This window comes from Ornithorhynchus anatinus, chromosome 11 (genome assembly GCF_004115215.2).
Source record: "Ornithorhynchus anatinus isolate Pmale09 chromosome 11, mOrnAna1.pri.v4, whole genome shotgun sequence".
NCBI classification, from domain to species: domain Eukaryota; kingdom Metazoa; phylum Chordata; class Mammalia; order Monotremata; family Ornithorhynchidae; genus Ornithorhynchus; species Ornithorhynchus anatinus.
The window spans coordinates 42,338,297-42,354,248 of record NC_041738.1 but is presented as its reverse complement, the minus strand read 5'-3'; the positions used below and the strand labels follow the sequence as shown (position 1 = coordinate 42,354,248).

General features: G+C 52.8%; 1 protein-coding gene across 6 annotated transcripts in view; it reads right to left on the bottom strand.

Moving 5' to 3' along the window:
- Positions 1-15,952, bottom strand: part of PIEZO1 (piezo type mechanosensitive ion channel component 1) — a 117,274-nt gene that overhangs the window by 88,890 nt on the left and 12,432 nt on the right. The window lies entirely within an intron of this gene.

Here is a 15,952-nt window from a genome sequence, read left to right as displayed (position 1 = left end):
GACAGGACCAACCAAGCCCTTGGAGGAACTAGGTCATGGTTCTCCTCGGGGTTAGGGATGTTCCCTCTAACAGTCCCAGGTTTTCTCTTCACAATTAATTTAGACAATCACCTCAGGAATCTGTTACTTTCTGCCAGTGTTTCCTGGGGAAACAGACTCTGGGCGTTGACTGCCAGCTGGGTGGAGGAGCCACTGAGCACATGGAGCCAGTACTAGCATTTCCTGGGCAACCAGCGTTTCACCATGCCGGGCAGGACATTGGCAGGAGATTTTGAAAGTATGAAACCAGTTGCACTGGTCCCTCCCTGACCCAGGGCTGGGGGCCTTGGACTTTGTCTTCAGGGGCCTAGAATATCTCTCCTTTTTTTATGGTATTTGTTAAGTACTTACTAGGTGTCAGGCACCTTACTAAGCTTAGATACAATCTAAGCAGGTTGGACACAGTCCTATCCCACATGGGTCTCAGTCTTAATCCCCATTTTACCGATGAGGTAACTGAGGCACAGAGAAGTGAAGTGACTTGCCCAAGGTCACGGCAGACGAGAGATAGAGTCAGAATTAGAACCCACATCCTCTGATTCCCAGGCCTGTGTTCGTTTTACTAGGCCACACTGGTTTGATTAGAGGGGAGGGGAAGGGCAATTTAAAGAGTGAAACCACTGGAGTGGGAAGCAGTTCCGCTCTCTAAATTCCTCCCTCCTCTCTCCAGGACTGCCAAACAGTTTAGCGGGATTATTAACGCTTCATAGCACAGAGGCAGAGGAGAGAGCCTGCCAGGGAGCTCTGCTGACTCCAAGGGAATTGGAGGGGGTGGGGAAAAAGCCCCCTCTAAAAATTGACAGCTTCAGATACCAGGCAACATCCCGCTTCGTCTGCCTCTGAAACCACAGTTCCAAGTGAGGGAGAGACAGAAACTGTCTCCATCTCTTTTCTCTATCTCTTTCCCTCTCCTGCCTTCTTTTCGCCTAGTCTTAGAGCACTCTCTCCCAGCCCATTGAAGCTCCACCCACTAACTGCAAGAAAACAATTAAGATGGTTCTATCCATCTATTTTAAATCTCCTTTTGTTTTATTTAACCGTCATGTATTAAGTTAGTAATTTGCAAAGCGCAGCCCACATATGAATAAATAACCGCAAAGAGGGTAGGCTCCCAGGAATGAGTCTGACCTGCCTGTGATGGAGTGTCTGGGAGGCTCTCTGAGGCTCAGAGGGAATCGTGATCCAGTCAAGAGAGTCTGCCGACGAGCCTTCGCTCCCTCCCCAATCACCCTTCAATCTGGCCTCCCTTTGCCCTCCTTCTCTACGATAGAATGGCGGTGGAAACCGGCTATGCCTCGCAAGACAGACTTAGGCAGCAGGAAAGTAATCATATCGGAGAAGTCAGAGCAGTCTCTCTGCTCAAATGCCAAAACAGAAAGCACATTCCGGTCCTGGGGGCCGGTGCGAGGATCTGATCCTGGGTGTGTGGGGGGGGGGCGGGGGAGAGTGTCTTGAGGAACTGCAGCCGGAATGCCCCCCAACCATGCAGGTAGGGAAGGTTCATCCACTCCCGCACTTCCTCCCAGAGGACTCTCGCTGCTCATGCCAGATGGCACCACGTGTCATTTTTCCCCAGCCTTTCTTCCAAAGAGGCCAGGAGGCAGAGAAAACCGACAAGTTGAGTTGGGCCCAGTATACTGGGGAGCCAAATACTCGTCAGTTACCTGACTGGAACCCAGCCAGGTTTGACGGGAGTTTGACTGGACTTGTGAAAAGCGCTGGGAAAGGTTTAATTAGCACTGCGGTGGGGCCCTGTTTTTATGGCTTAGCTGAACTCTAAAGGGGGCCCGGGGGTGGGCGGGGTGAGGACGCTGAGGGTACACCGGCGGTTTCCTGCTGATCAGAATGCATGCTGCTGCTCCCCAGGGCTGGGGAAGAGGCCTGGATGCCAGGCAGGGACCTTGATTTTTGGGGGGGTGGGAAGCGGTGTTCATTACACTGACTTTTACTCCTCAGCTGACCCACCTGGTTCTGACCTGGTTCTGGAGGAGGGCCAATGTTGTGGTAACTAGTGAAGTTGCCACAGGAAGCGGCTCCTTATGGAGGCAGCCGTGGTGACCCCAGCCCCTCTCCTGTGAAGGGAAGTCGGGGGCAGGTCCTCTCCATCGTCAGTATTCCCGCCACCACCCTTTTCAGCTCTAAACGGTGGCCCAAAACAACATTCCTAACAGCACTCCCTCTCTCTCCCATAATCTGCCCCTCAAATTATGGACAACTGAGGACTCAGGTCACGCTCTAAAGCTCCCCTCTTTTTTTACGGTATCTATTAAGCGCTCACTGTATGCCAGGCACTGTACTAAGCACTGGGGGCGATACAAGCTAATCAGGTTGGACACAGTCCATGTCCCACATGGGGCTCACAGTCTCAATCCCCATTTTATAGATGAGGTAACTGAGGCATGGAGAAGTTAAGTGGCTTGCCCAAGGTCACACAGTGGATAAGTGGTAGAGCTGGGATTAGAACCCAGGGCCTTCTGACTCTCAGGCCCATGCTCTCTCCACTAGGCCACACTCTTTCTCAGAAAGGCATCTCCCCAAATCCAGTGGATGAGCTATCTAGGCTGTCGGTCTGCAGGAAATTACACTCAAAACTCCCAGGATGGAGAAGCCTAGTTCAAATTCCTGGAGATGCTTTGAGATCCTACATCTGCCACTTGGCACTCTCCCAGTGTCTCAGTCGTTTCTCCCACACCATGATGGACATGCTCATTCCCTTTTGCTGCCTAGAATAGGTTGGGTTGCTATAAAAGAAAAAAAATCACCGACTCACACCACGCTTTAGAAACTCTGGGCCCCGAGAAAACATCCTCAAGAAACCTTTCCCATCGTCCTGAGATTTCGCTGTTTAGCGAATGAGGAGGACTGTCACAGAAAGTCTCCACAATCCCCAGAGGGCCAACCACCACAGAAACTACTCCCCTCCCCTCCCAAATCTGCTTCTCGGCCCCATTACTTATGAGGGGAGGGTCCCCGCACAACCCTGTCCCTGTCACCTCTGCGCTTGATCTGCGCCTACCGCTCAAAGGGCGGGCCTCCAGAGCAGACACAGGTGGAGCCCCCGAAAGGGCCGAGGGCGGAGGGGGATCCGACAGGATTGGGGGTTTAAAAGAACCTGGGGCCCAAAGGCGGGGAGGAAAAGGGAGGGTGGGACCGAGGGGTTGGTTCCAAGAGAAACCAATTATGGTCAAAACTAAAACAACACAGGGCTCAAACCTCACACCGGGGGAAGGGCCCTGAAAGAGGGCACCCTGGCCCAGAGGCAGGGACATTCCCAGGGAAGGGGTGCAGAGAGTCCCTGTCTTGACCCCCACCCCCGCAGCCTCCCGGGCCACCGGCCACCCCTAGAGCTCTGAGCCTCGGGACCTGCCCCAGGCTTTCTGCAGCAGCTGGGCCTGTTTGGATTTTCTGGCAGGAGGAAAGCCAGGGAGCTTATCTTGGAGTCATCTCTGGTCACATGTCACTGACCGCCGCAGGGAAACACTGAAGGAGGGGTTGGGGAGGCAGGGGAAAAGGAAGCCTAGAGACTGTGGGTGAGGGGAGGGAAACAGGAGAGAAGGAAAAGGAGCGCGGGTACTGTGGGAGATCAGGAAGTCTGACGGGAGCGGGAGCCCGGCTGCCCTTCCCCACCCTTCCGCTCTAGAGAGGGAAGGAAGCAGGAGAGCCATCTGAGAGAGCCCTGAGCTCACTCTGGCCAGCCAACACCCAAGTTGATCTTTGATCTCTAGATTGGCACCCGCCCACTTGCCCTGCTACATTTAACACCCTCTCCCCGAGGTTGGCGCTTAGAGCATAAACTGCAGAGAGATGTGGAGTCACGGTTTTACTCAGCACTTAATTTGTGCCAGGAGAGTTGTCAGGATTGTAAATGCCAGTACAGTGCTTTGCACACAGTAAGTGCTCAATAAATATAATTGAATAAACTCTTTCATCGTAACCATGGCCCACTCCGCCATTCCATCCCCGGAGCAGGGGTTACGGGATTCTGGCCGGTCGAGGCAATGGCGGTCCCTTTAGGGAGACCTGGTGGGCAGCGGCCGGGGTTGCCAACACTCCTGGGCCGTCCTGAACAGCAGGAGGATAATGGTCTCGATGTGGATGATTGACAACCACGTCTCCCATGATTCAAACAACTTCTAGGGCAAAGGCATCTGCAGGGGGCACAGGAGGATTCCCCCGGACAGGTGGCAACCCCAGCAGGCATTGGAATGATTTGCAGAGCCGGTGGCAGTGCTATAACCGCCACCCCTCCCCGTCACCGGGATCGGGCCTGACCATCTTGTAGCAGATGGGTCAGGCACCATTGATCACTTAGTGATTTATTTTGGTAGATGCCAAGGACCCATCCACTTTGGTGGGGGGCCATTTCAAAGACCACCAGGTAAATGGAAAAGGTAACGTGGGTGGGGGGCAGTGTCAGACAGTTGCCTGGAGCCCTCAAGGCACTCCTTCAACCAAACCTTGAGCTTGGTTGCGAGGACAGGTTGGTCTTGGGGACTAGAATGGGATTCCCCATTGCAGAGATGTGCAGGAGCTCCAGCTGCTGGGTGGACCCTTTGTAATGGACCACTGGGTTCCTTCTCCCATTACATGCCAGTGTGCCTGCCCTAGCAAAGTCAACGGGAAAGGTGAACACCACCAAATCAGTCCCCCAACTCTCCTCGAACCCACCACCTCATAATAATTATGGTATTTGTTAAGCACTTACTACGATCAATAAATACGATTGAATGAATGAATGTGCCAAAGCACTGTTCTAAATGCTGGGGTAGATACAAGGTAATCAGAATGACCCACGTGGGGCTCATAGTCTTAATCTCCAATTTACAGATGAGGTAACTGAGGGACAGAGAAGTTAAACAGCTTGCCCAAGGTCACAGAGCAGACAAGTGGTGGAGCCGGGATTAGAACCCATGTCCTTTGACTCCCAAGCCCGTGCTCCTTCCACTAAGCCACGATGTTTCTCTTTATCACAGTTTGAGAGGCCTTCCAATAGAGCACAGGCCTAGGAGTCAGAAGGACCTGGCTTCTAATTTCGGCTCTGCCATACGTCTGCTGTGTGACCTTGGGTAAGTCACTTCACTTCTCTGTCCTCAGTGACTCATCTGTAAAATGGGGATTAAGAGAGTGAACCTATGTGCGACTGGGACTGTGTCCAACCTGCTTAACTTGTATCTACCTCAGTGTTCAGAACAGTGCTTGGCATATAGTAAATGCTTAACAAGTACTGTAATGATTATTATTACTATTACTTTCTGCCTCTTGGCTGGGGCAGGGACTCAACATCTGCCAGGACCTACTCCCCATCTTAGGATCAGCAGCACCCACAGTCCTCCTGGAGGAACGTGGAGACCTTGCTAGGCTTCCACCAAGACGCCCAGGGCATCCCTCCCGCCCTTATCCCCATCCCCCACTGGAACTCAGGGCTACTGGCGGGATCAGGGAGATCCTGAGGTAACCCTGCAGCACGGATGGGGCCACCGAACCAGGCCTCCGGGCCCTCTCCCATCACTTGAGTACATGACCTCCGTGGTCAGCATCCTTAGTCAGAATCCTGAGAAGTAGCAAAGGAGACAGGCATTATCGCCCTCATTTTATAGGCGGGGAAGGCAATCTGACTTGCTCGAAATCCCTCCAACAGATAGTGGCAGGCAGGAATGGAATCCAGTTACCTCGAGCCCCTGTGTTAGATGATGCCAGAGAGACAGGGAGAAAACAAACAACTTCAACCACAATAGAGCCCCTGGAATTCATCTTCGATTGCAACATCTTTCTTCCAAAGGAGCTTGAAGGACGTCCTTAACCGCGGTCCAAGCTGGGGAAATCTGACATTCTTATTCCCATTCTATGGATGAGGACATTTTTCAAGGAGAGAAGACTTCGGCACTACCGTCCGGGATCCAAGTCCAGGGTTGCCCCCGACCCGGTGCCCTGACCGGGACTGCAAAAACCTTAGACTGTGATTCCCGTGTGGGACAGGAACTGTGTCCAACTTGATTAACTGTCCATCCCTTAGGACAGTATTTGACACATAGAAAGCACTTAACACCATAAAAAAAAATTGTAGCCTTTGGGCCAAGCCACCCAGTCCCTTCTTGCTTCAAGCTCGCCTCTGCTAACACTCCCAAGACCCACAGGCTGCCTCTGAGCCCGGCAGCACGATGCCAGAGCAATAAGTTGGCTGGAGACATTCCAACTGTGGCATCTTTAATCCGGAGGATGATGCAAGTGATAGAAGCAGCACAGCTGGCTTTCCAGCTCCCTAGGAAATTGCAGGGAGTCATTTCTGCACAGGTAACCTAAGCCTTGCAGGGTTGGGACTGAGATAAGTAACAACCTGTGGGGCTGCTATTACAGTGGCTTCTCAGGCTCTGGGTGCCCTTTAAAGGGAGATTTAATAGCCACCCAAGCCTTTTTTAAGTGGCTGCTATCTTGGGAAGGAGGATCTTAATGACAACCTCTCCATTTAGCCAAAAGGGTCCAGGCCATGCAGTCAAACAACCGTCTGCTCAACAGCAGACTTGTCTCAGAGATCGCTGACGAGTCTGGGGGCTAACAACGCTGCAAGAGAGACTGGCAGCTCAGCTCCCCTGCTGTCTGAATCTCCGGGGTTGTACTGTACTCAGTTGGCACTTCGTGGCCTACTAGAAAGAACATGGGGCTGAGAGTCAGAGGACCTGGCTTCCGATCTTGGCTCTGCCTAATAAAATAATAATAATAATGATGATAATAGTGGTATTTGTTAATGGCATGGCATAGTGAAGAGAGCACGGGCCTAGGAGTCAGAAGGTCATGGGTTCTAATCCGTTTCTGCCACTTGTCTGCTATGTGGCTTTGGGCAAGTCACTTTACTTCTTTGTGTTTCAGTTCCCTCATCTGTCAAATGGAGATTAAGACTGTGAGCCCCATGTGGGACAGGGACTGTGTTGAACCCACCCCAGTGCTCAGTACAGTGCCTGGCTTATAGTAAGTGCTTAACAAATACTACAATTTTTATTATTACTATTATGCCAAGCACTAAGTGCTGGGGTAGATTCAAGATAATCAGATCCCACGTGGGGCTCAAATTCTAAATAGGTGGGAGAAAGGTATTGAATCTCCATTTTTGCAAATGGGGGAACTGAGATTCAGAGAAATTAAGTGACTTGCCTAAAGTCACAAAGCAGACAAGTGGCTGAGCCAGGACTAGAATCCAGGTCCTCTGACTCCCAGGACCGTGCTCTTTCCACTGGCCACGCTGCTGTGTGACCTTGGACAAGTTAATTACTCTGTGGCTCAGTTTCCTCATCTGTAAAATAGGTGTTCGATACCCCTTCTCCTTCCCACTTAGACTGTAAGCCCTGAGTAAGAGACACTGCTTCTGATCTGATTGCATTCTATCTACACTACTTGGCAGTGTATCTTAATGCACTGCTTGCCACATAGTAAGAGTTTGATTGTTTTTCTAAATGGCATTAGTTAAGCGCTTATTATGTGTCATACGATGTTCTAACTACTGAGTTGAACAAATACCCCAATTATTATTAATAAATACCATGATTCCCATTACCATCAGCCTTTCTCTAGTGCCCATGCTCCAGTGAGAGAGGAGCAAGGTCCTGTCCAAGCCTTGAGACATCTTGGGAAAACAGTGCTTAGATTAGCGGGGTTGGCCGGGTCCCGTGAGCTACCATCAGCAAAAGTTACACCTTGGGGTGGGAGTAGCAGGTTGGTAATCAGAAGGACTGTTTCTCTCTATGGTTCTGGGTCCTGTTGGACCCTGGTGGTCTGGGCCAAGACCAGTTAATCAGAAGGACTGTTTCTCTCTATGGTTCTGGGTCCTGTTGGACCCTGGTGGTCTGGGCCAAGACCAGTCCAAAGGGACAGGGGGACTTCCATCAGGCATCCAACCCCTCCAGAAGAACCCCAGGGTGACTGGCATCCTCTCAGGAGGGCCTCCTTCTCTCAGGTCCTGGGGGAACGAGATGACCTGGGCAGGTCAAGAGCCTAAGGGAGGAGACTTGGGTCTAACCAGTTCTAACTGAATCCAACAGGCCGGCAGCAGCTTCAGCCACACAGTGCAGCTGAGCAGTCCTGTCCAGAGAGTCAGACTAACGGCTGGGACCCACGCTCATAGCCTTTGGAAAACCAACACACATCAGTGATGATGATGATGATTATGGTATTTATTAATCACTTAGATGTGCCAGGCACTGTTCTAAGGACTGGGGTGGTTACAGGCAAATCTCTGTCCCCAGGTGGGACTCACAGTCTCAATCCTCTTTTTACAGAAGAGGAAACTGAGGTTCAGAGAAGAAAAGTGACTTGCCCAAGGTCACACAGCAGACAAGTGGCAGAGCCGGGATTAGATCAACTGCATGCCTTTTCTTCCCCCACATCAAGGAGGGGGAGATCGGGCTGAGAAACTGACAACCAGAAGAAGTCCCTGTTAGCCTCTGTGATGGTGATTTGGACTGCCACAGTCCTGCCAGGGAGCAGCAGTATTTGCAGAGGGAACTTCTGGATGCCAAGTACCAATCTAGAGCTCGAGGAGTTTTACTGAAAGAGCGGAGCACCATCCCTGCCCCGTGATGAGTTTACAAATCTAAGGGTCTGGCTGTGCTGGGAGGGGTTTATGAGTCACGTAGACAGCTGACAATCAGTCACTGCTGCCAGATGACAAGGTAATGGGACCATCTGACTCGATGGCCACCTAGGAGATACAGGTCAGCAAAGAGCTGATCCTGAAACCCCTGCTGAAGCTGACTAGGGAAAACCCAAGATAGCCAAGGGGGCAGGTGGCCAGAGGGCCCCCTTCCTGTGGCTTGCTCTGGTTAGTGGAATAATAATAATAATAATTATGGTATTTGTTTAGCACTTTACTATGTGCCAGGCACTGTACTAAGCTCTGGGATCCTGATCAATCAATCCACTGCAATTACTGAACGCTTACTGCGTGCAGAGCACTGTACTAAGCACTAGGATCCCCTGCCCTGCTGGAGAGATGCAGATGATGTCAGCTCCACGGCCCTGTCCCCGGCGACGGGGGCCCCCACAGAGGGGAAGTGGAAGCCGGACGATAACCGCTGCTTCATACCAAGAGTAGTTTTCATCCCTTATCCTCTCGCACAGGAGACGTGATGCTCCCCGGGAAGGGGGGGCTGGCATCAGCAACACTACTGCAGCCAGAGCCCCCTATTCCTCGGGGAAGCCCAATAAGTGGGGAAAAGAATGGCAGGATGGGAGGAAGTGGGGAGTAGGGATATAGGCTTCTCAGCCCCTCGGAGGGTGAAGCTTATTCAGGAAGGCCTAGGGGAAGAACAAAATTGATCCCGAGAGCTCTTGGCCTCATGGTCTGGGGGTAGCCCTTCCTGGGGTAGAGAATTAGATTAAAACACGGCTTCCCACTCTTCTTTGTTGGGGGGACACACTCCCTAATCTACAAGGAGAGTCTGCAGCACACACTCCACCTCCCAGGGCCAGAATGGGAGGGGCAGGGGGACTCATACTCCCCTGCTTCCTGAGTGGCAAGTTAGTTTCAACAGTTGACCGTCTTTGATTTGACTGAGCATGTGTGGGTTACTCCCAAGGCGGGGAGCATGCTTGGGTACTTGCTGATACCAAAAGAAGGTGACTTGAAATTCTCAGGAAGGCCAAGGGTGGCTCCCAACCAACCATCATTTGTGTGTCAGAGCTCACTGGTTGGGAATCCCTGGACCAGATGACCTGTTGAAGCCCCTTCCAGAATTCTGTGCCACTTCTAATGATAATAGTGATGGTATTTGTTAAGCACTTACTACGTGCCAAGCACTGTTCTAAGCACTAGGGTAGATACAAGGTCATCAGGTTGTCCCATGTGGGGCTCACGGTCTTAAAAACCATTTTACAGATAACAGACACAGAGAAGTTAAGTGACTTGTCTGTCCAACGTCACATGGCCGACAAGCGGCGGAGCCAGGATCAGAACCCACGACCTCTGACTTCCAGGCCCGGGCTCTTTCCACAAAGTCACGCTGCTCCTAAGACTTCCCTCTCCTCCCCCACGCCGGTCGCATCAGGCCAGAGTCAGAGGATATTAAGGGATGTTAAAAAGACACTTTGGACTTCTGTTCCTCCCCAGACCGCTGCAAGGGCCGCCTCTGGGCCCCCAACAAGTGTTAAGTTCAAGAGTTGGGCTTTTGGAAAAACTTCAGCGAAACAGCCTCCTCTGAATAAACACCATCCATCGTGCGGGGGAGCCAGCTCCCTTCTGGCCCTGAAACTGACGAGGGCTCGTTCCTCACCCCTTCCTGGTATGACTTTGAGCTGCTCCCAGCGGCACCGACGGCTTGGGCAAAGATTGCTTCCCAACCGGAGTCCAAGTCATCCCGCTCCCAGTCATCTCCCAGACTGCCCCGGAGCTCGAGTTGGGAATGCCAACAGAGGGCGAGTGGAAAGTGGAGGCTCCCTGGGAATTGCCCAAACCATGGGCATACCTGATGTTTCTGCCCCCTTGGTGCCATTCTCACCTGGTGGAGAACGGCAAACTTGAGGGGAGCAAATGAGGATCCAGCACCAGTCAATAGGAGCTACAATCTGGAGGTAGTGACGAGGAGTTCTACCCATCTAGTTTTTAATAATAATAATGGTATTTGTTAAGCACTTATTATGTGCCAGGCACTATACTAAGCGCTGGGGTAGATACAAGCAAATCAAGTTGCATACAGTCCCTATCCCACATGGGGCTCACAGACTCAAGCCCCACTTTACAGATGAGGTAACTGAGGCACAGAGAAATCAAGTGACTTGCCCAAGGTCACGTAGCAGACAAGTGGCAGAGCCGGAATTAGAACCCATGACCTTCTGACTCCCAGGCCCGTGCTCTATCCACTAGGCCATGCTGCTTTTCTAAGCTTTTCTCCTCTTGGCCACTCTTGTCAAACAGAGGCTACCAGCAAGGAGCACCATACCCTACATCACTGGGCTCTCCTCTCTCCAACCCAGCCTCTGGACGCTGCTAGATGTAGTTTGATCTCCCCCGTTGTTCCCATTCTTCCGTGGTCACTACTGACCCAAGTTCCTCGTCTCTGTTCTGGGCCCTGACTCAGAGGCACCATTTACTAGCTCACTCCCTTCCCGCCACTCCCAGAAGTCTCCTTTCTATCCAGTTGGGCTGACGAGGCCTCCGGGGCCTGAGCCCCCACTGTAGCGCCTCTGTTCCGAACAACCTAGGGATCTCCTTGGAAATCTTTCGGCAGGGTGAACCTTGAGGAGAGCGTTTGCTGTGAGGGTTGTGCGGGGAGAAGAGGAGGGCCTGCACGGAAAGCGTTCAGTGGGGAGGTTGTAGGGTGGCGGGGACAGGAGGAGAGGCTGCATGGGGAATGTACAGTGGAGTAAGGAATGTAACATCACCCTCCCACCTCTGGCGTCCCAGGTTCAAGTCTGTAACAGTAGGAACCGGTTTGACCATCCAGTGCCGCCACATCCCCCCTGCGTCCAGCGGGAGTTACTTTCAAGGGGGTCTGAGCCAGACACCACTGAGGGGGGGTGGGGGAAATGTGCCCTCCGGCTTCTAAGCTAGCACAGCAGGTTCCTCTTGCATTCCTCTGGAGTCCCACCTTCCCCTCCACCGGCTACCCTTTCGACTCCCCACCAACCTTGGCTGCCCTTGCAGGAACAGCAACCCACTGGAGGTGTGAATGAAGAAGGCAGTGCCGCAGCTGAAACTAGGGGTCCCGATGTGGAGTCCAAATGACATTTTCGGCTAGAATAAGCCCAGGTTGACAGAGATGAGGCAGTCGTGACAGATGGGAAGGTAGGAGCCAAGCTCCTTTAAGAACAAGCATGTAAATGGTATATGAATAACATGTAAATCAGCACCTACTAATTTTGCGTCAGCAGATTGGACACTTTCCGCAATCGAACTCCAGCCCAGGTTACCACGTCCTCCCCCAACAATTGGAGACACCAGAGACGCCGGACCAGAGTCGAGCCATCATTGGTCAGGGCGAACTAGGCCCCGACCTGGGCCTTGGGGGTCTCTCCAGGGGAGGAGCAAGGGACCCCCTGAGGATCCCCATCTGCTGTTTTCCCCAGACGGAGTCCCAGGCCCCGTCCCAGGGATCCTCCACCAACCACGGTTTGTTCTGCTGCGCGGCTGGAATTGACCCGTGGGGAGGGGTGGGGCTGAGGAAAAAATCACGGGCACAGTGACAGGAGCCCAACAAGGAGAGCATGGAAACTCAACCGGGGAAAAACCAACAGCGCCCGAGAACAACAACGGCCCCAGTGTGAGGGAGGCGATCCTCCAGGGACTGACTCTCCTCTGCTGGCCCCGTCCTCAACCACAGACTCCAGTGTTTCTTGCGCCTGCAAGACGCCTTCCCCTTGACCCCAACGGCAAGGGCCTCGGGCGCTCAATCCAACAGCACTGCCTTACTGCCCCAAGGAGACCCACAGCGTCGGTGAGCAGAGGACAGTGTGCAGTTTCTCTACCCCCTGTCCCCAACCTCTGGGAAACTGTCCCGCTCGAGGGCAGTTGGGAACAGGAGTCTAGTCTGGCCTACCGCTGAATCAACTCTAGTCAGTCCGGAAAATCGTTGAGAGACTGGATCATTTCTATGGTTCCCTGAGAGGCTTGGGTCTGTCCTGGGGTGGGTCAAGAGAACCGGCCTGGCGCAGACCCGCCCCCCACCCAGAGTCCACACCAGGGTGGGCCAGGCCCAGACCTGCGGACCACAGTCGCAATCCTCTGGTTGAGAAAGTAGTAAACCAGAAAGGATGAGCTGAGGCTGAGGCCGGGCAGAGGGGCTTCTGTGAAAGAAGAGCATGACAGCAGTTAGAGAGCAGGAAGAAAGGCCACCCGTGCATCAGAGGGTCTCGAAGGACTTAGAGGGAGGGGGACAGGGAGATGGACCCTTTTATGAGCAGGACACTGGTTTCTCTATGATCTTTAATCTGTTTCTGACCTTCTCCGGGCACACACACACTACACTCCTACTGGAAGGCAGAGAGCAAGGAAGGCCACCTCGTATGGGGAGTTAGCCCCAGGACCTCTCTCCCTAGGTCAACCAATCAGGAGTATGTAGTGAGTACCTTCTACATGCTTGTACTGTGTCCTTAGAAGACAACGTGATTCCAGTTAACTGTAAGATGAGGACACCTGTTCTTCCTCCTACTTAGACTGTGAGTTTCATGCGGGCCAAAGACCGTGTCTGACCTAATTAATCTGTACCTACCCCAGCGTTTAAAACAGTGTTTGACACACAGTAAGCCCTTAACAAAGACCCTAAAAAAAAAAGTTAGCCAGTCTTCCTCCCTTCCTGGCCAAGGGAGGAAGTGCAGGGATCCCACTTCTCTAGCTCCTCAGCATCCCTCCTCAGACTCAACCGACGTGGAGACCACTGGTCCCCAGAATGAGAATATAAATGTTCCCCACCCTCACCTTCAACCCCAGCCCCAACCCTTGGCATTAGAACTTGCTTATGAGTCTCAGTCCCCATCCTGCCCATCACCAAAAGCAAAATGGCAATCAATTGGTGGATGACACAGCAATGAGCACCTTGTTACTCTCTCTGCCCCCACAGTAAAGCAATGGGATGCTGAGTTTATAACCAACCCCCGGAAGCCCTGGGGCTCTCCATCCAAACACGCTTCGGGGCCTTAGAACGCCTATGGAATAACTCTGACCTTCTCCCCGGCTATAAAATGGGGAGTCTCTCCCCTTCATCTCCCCCTCTGAGGAATCTGCCCGCTCTAATGAACATTTTCCCCAGGTCTGTTGGGCTACTGATGAAATAGGCTTGCCAGTCCAGGGTTTTGCCAGCAGATTCCTGAGCCCCTTCCGACCCCAGACCTCTGACCCATATGGCCCGCCTCTCCGTTGTCACAGGCATGGGCCCAGAACTTTCTTGTCCCATGTAGTCCTTCGTCCAGGGGTCCTTTTCCTCCCAGAAACCCCACCAGAGGCCACCCCATGCCTCGCATGCCTGAGCTACCCAGAGGACATTCCCCAGTGAGGCTGGGCTCACCAACACCAGGCTCACTGGCCAGGTGTGGGCAGGCCTTCCCCCTGAGGGCAGATGCAGAGCTGACTGCTGCAAGCTCCAGCCTGAATCCCATCCAGAGAAAGATGTTGTCTGGGGAGATCCACCCCCGATGGACCCCCTCATTCAGGGTCAGGTTGTGAGACTGATAACTCTAACTGCACCCCTGGCCCACTTCTCCCTTCATTCCCCACCCGGGCAGTGTAGAAATCAGATTGCCAGAAAATGCTGGGAACCAGTTGTGAATGCACCTTAAATGGTCAGCAGTCAGCCCACCTGTGGCCATCGCCCAACAGCCATGGCACTTGAGATGGGCTCTAATAATAATTGTCATAGTTGTTTAGCACATCTTATGTGTCAAGCACTGGAGTAGGTGGTAGCTAATTAGGTCGGACAGTTTCTGCCCCACACGGGGCTCACAATCTAAGTAGGAGAGAAAACGGGTATTGAATCCCCTCTACAGTTGAGGAAACTGAGACCCAGAGAAATTAATCAACTTGCCCAAGGTCACACAACAGATAAGTGGCAGATCAAGATGAAGAAACTAGGTCCTCTGACGCCCAGGCCCGTGCTTTTTCCACTAGGCCACATTGCTTCCGTGCCAGATGCCCCCAGTCCTTTCCCTCTGAGGCAGGCGGCAGAGAGGTCAGGATCAGGGGTGAGATGAAGCACTATCACTGCCCGGCCGTGAGACCAGGCTCTGCCTGACAGACGAGCCAGCCCCCTAGGGAAGGCTAGCGTGGGGACCAAAGCAACGGAGGTCCGAAGAGGAAGCAGGCCTGAATAAATCCCAGCTGCCGCAACTAGTTCCAGGGATTCCTGCTCTTCCCACATCTACTGGGAAAAGAGTCAGCCTGAGCGGGATCCTCTTTGAAAAGCGTTTGGAACTCCTTGAGCCAATTCAAGAAGTTATTGTGCTCAGTCCCAGCCTCACTGCGTCAAGGGTGACATCATAAACTCCTGGTGGGGAGAACGGGAAGAAGAAAGACAACAAAATAGCTATTTCCTAAGGAACAAGAATCATTCCCCCATACCCTCTGGGGAGAAGAGTACTAGTCCCAGCCTATATGTTCAGTTCCTGGAAAAATAAAAGAAAAATACAATCTTTGCCGTGTCGTCTCACCCACTACATCCTGTTTTTATGGAAAACTAATTTAATTCCTAACAGCAGAGTGAGAGACATCCGCCAACGTCCCCGGGGGGTGTTGGGGGAAGGGTGCCCGAGGCCAGAAGTAGAGCTGGAGAGTCACTGGGATTGGGGTGCTTAATGTGGGGGGAGGAGTGAGTCACTGGAGTCTGGAGGAAAATGGAGGCCACACAGGGAGCTCCCTCACCCGACCTGTCAGTCTCTGAAATTGGGAGGAGAGAAAGATCTAATTGCCAGTTAAAATAGGTTAGCTGGTCCCCACTCTTCCTCCCCGCCTCCATTCCTCCCGTGCCCCATCTCCTCCCCGAGCACCCACCGCCTCCTCCTGCATACACACACAAATGTACTGGGAGGGCTTCCAGTTTGCATCAGTTACTTACCACCTTCTCTCTGAGGGAAATCTTATTGATCAATAGTTTCCTGGCAGAGTGGGATCGAGCCCAAGCCCCTTTCCCCACCCCTCCCTAAATCTCAAGCAGCAACAGCACCTCTTGGGGCCATGCCAGTCTGCGAGACCCAGCTCGGTTAACTCAGCTGCCACGCTAGGGACTGGGGCCAACCTCTATGCCCAGATCCAACAGCTCAGATGCCCGCTAGGGTTAAGCCCCTTAAGAGGGGAGGAGCTGAGGAAACTGCAGGAAGATGGGCAGGAGAAAGAGGGCTTGTAACGGGCAGCTGCCGGGACCCCCATGTATCAGTTGGGTTCGACTGGCGAGAGTGAGTCCCACAGCTGGATGAGCGTGTTACCATGGGATGGGAGACCAAC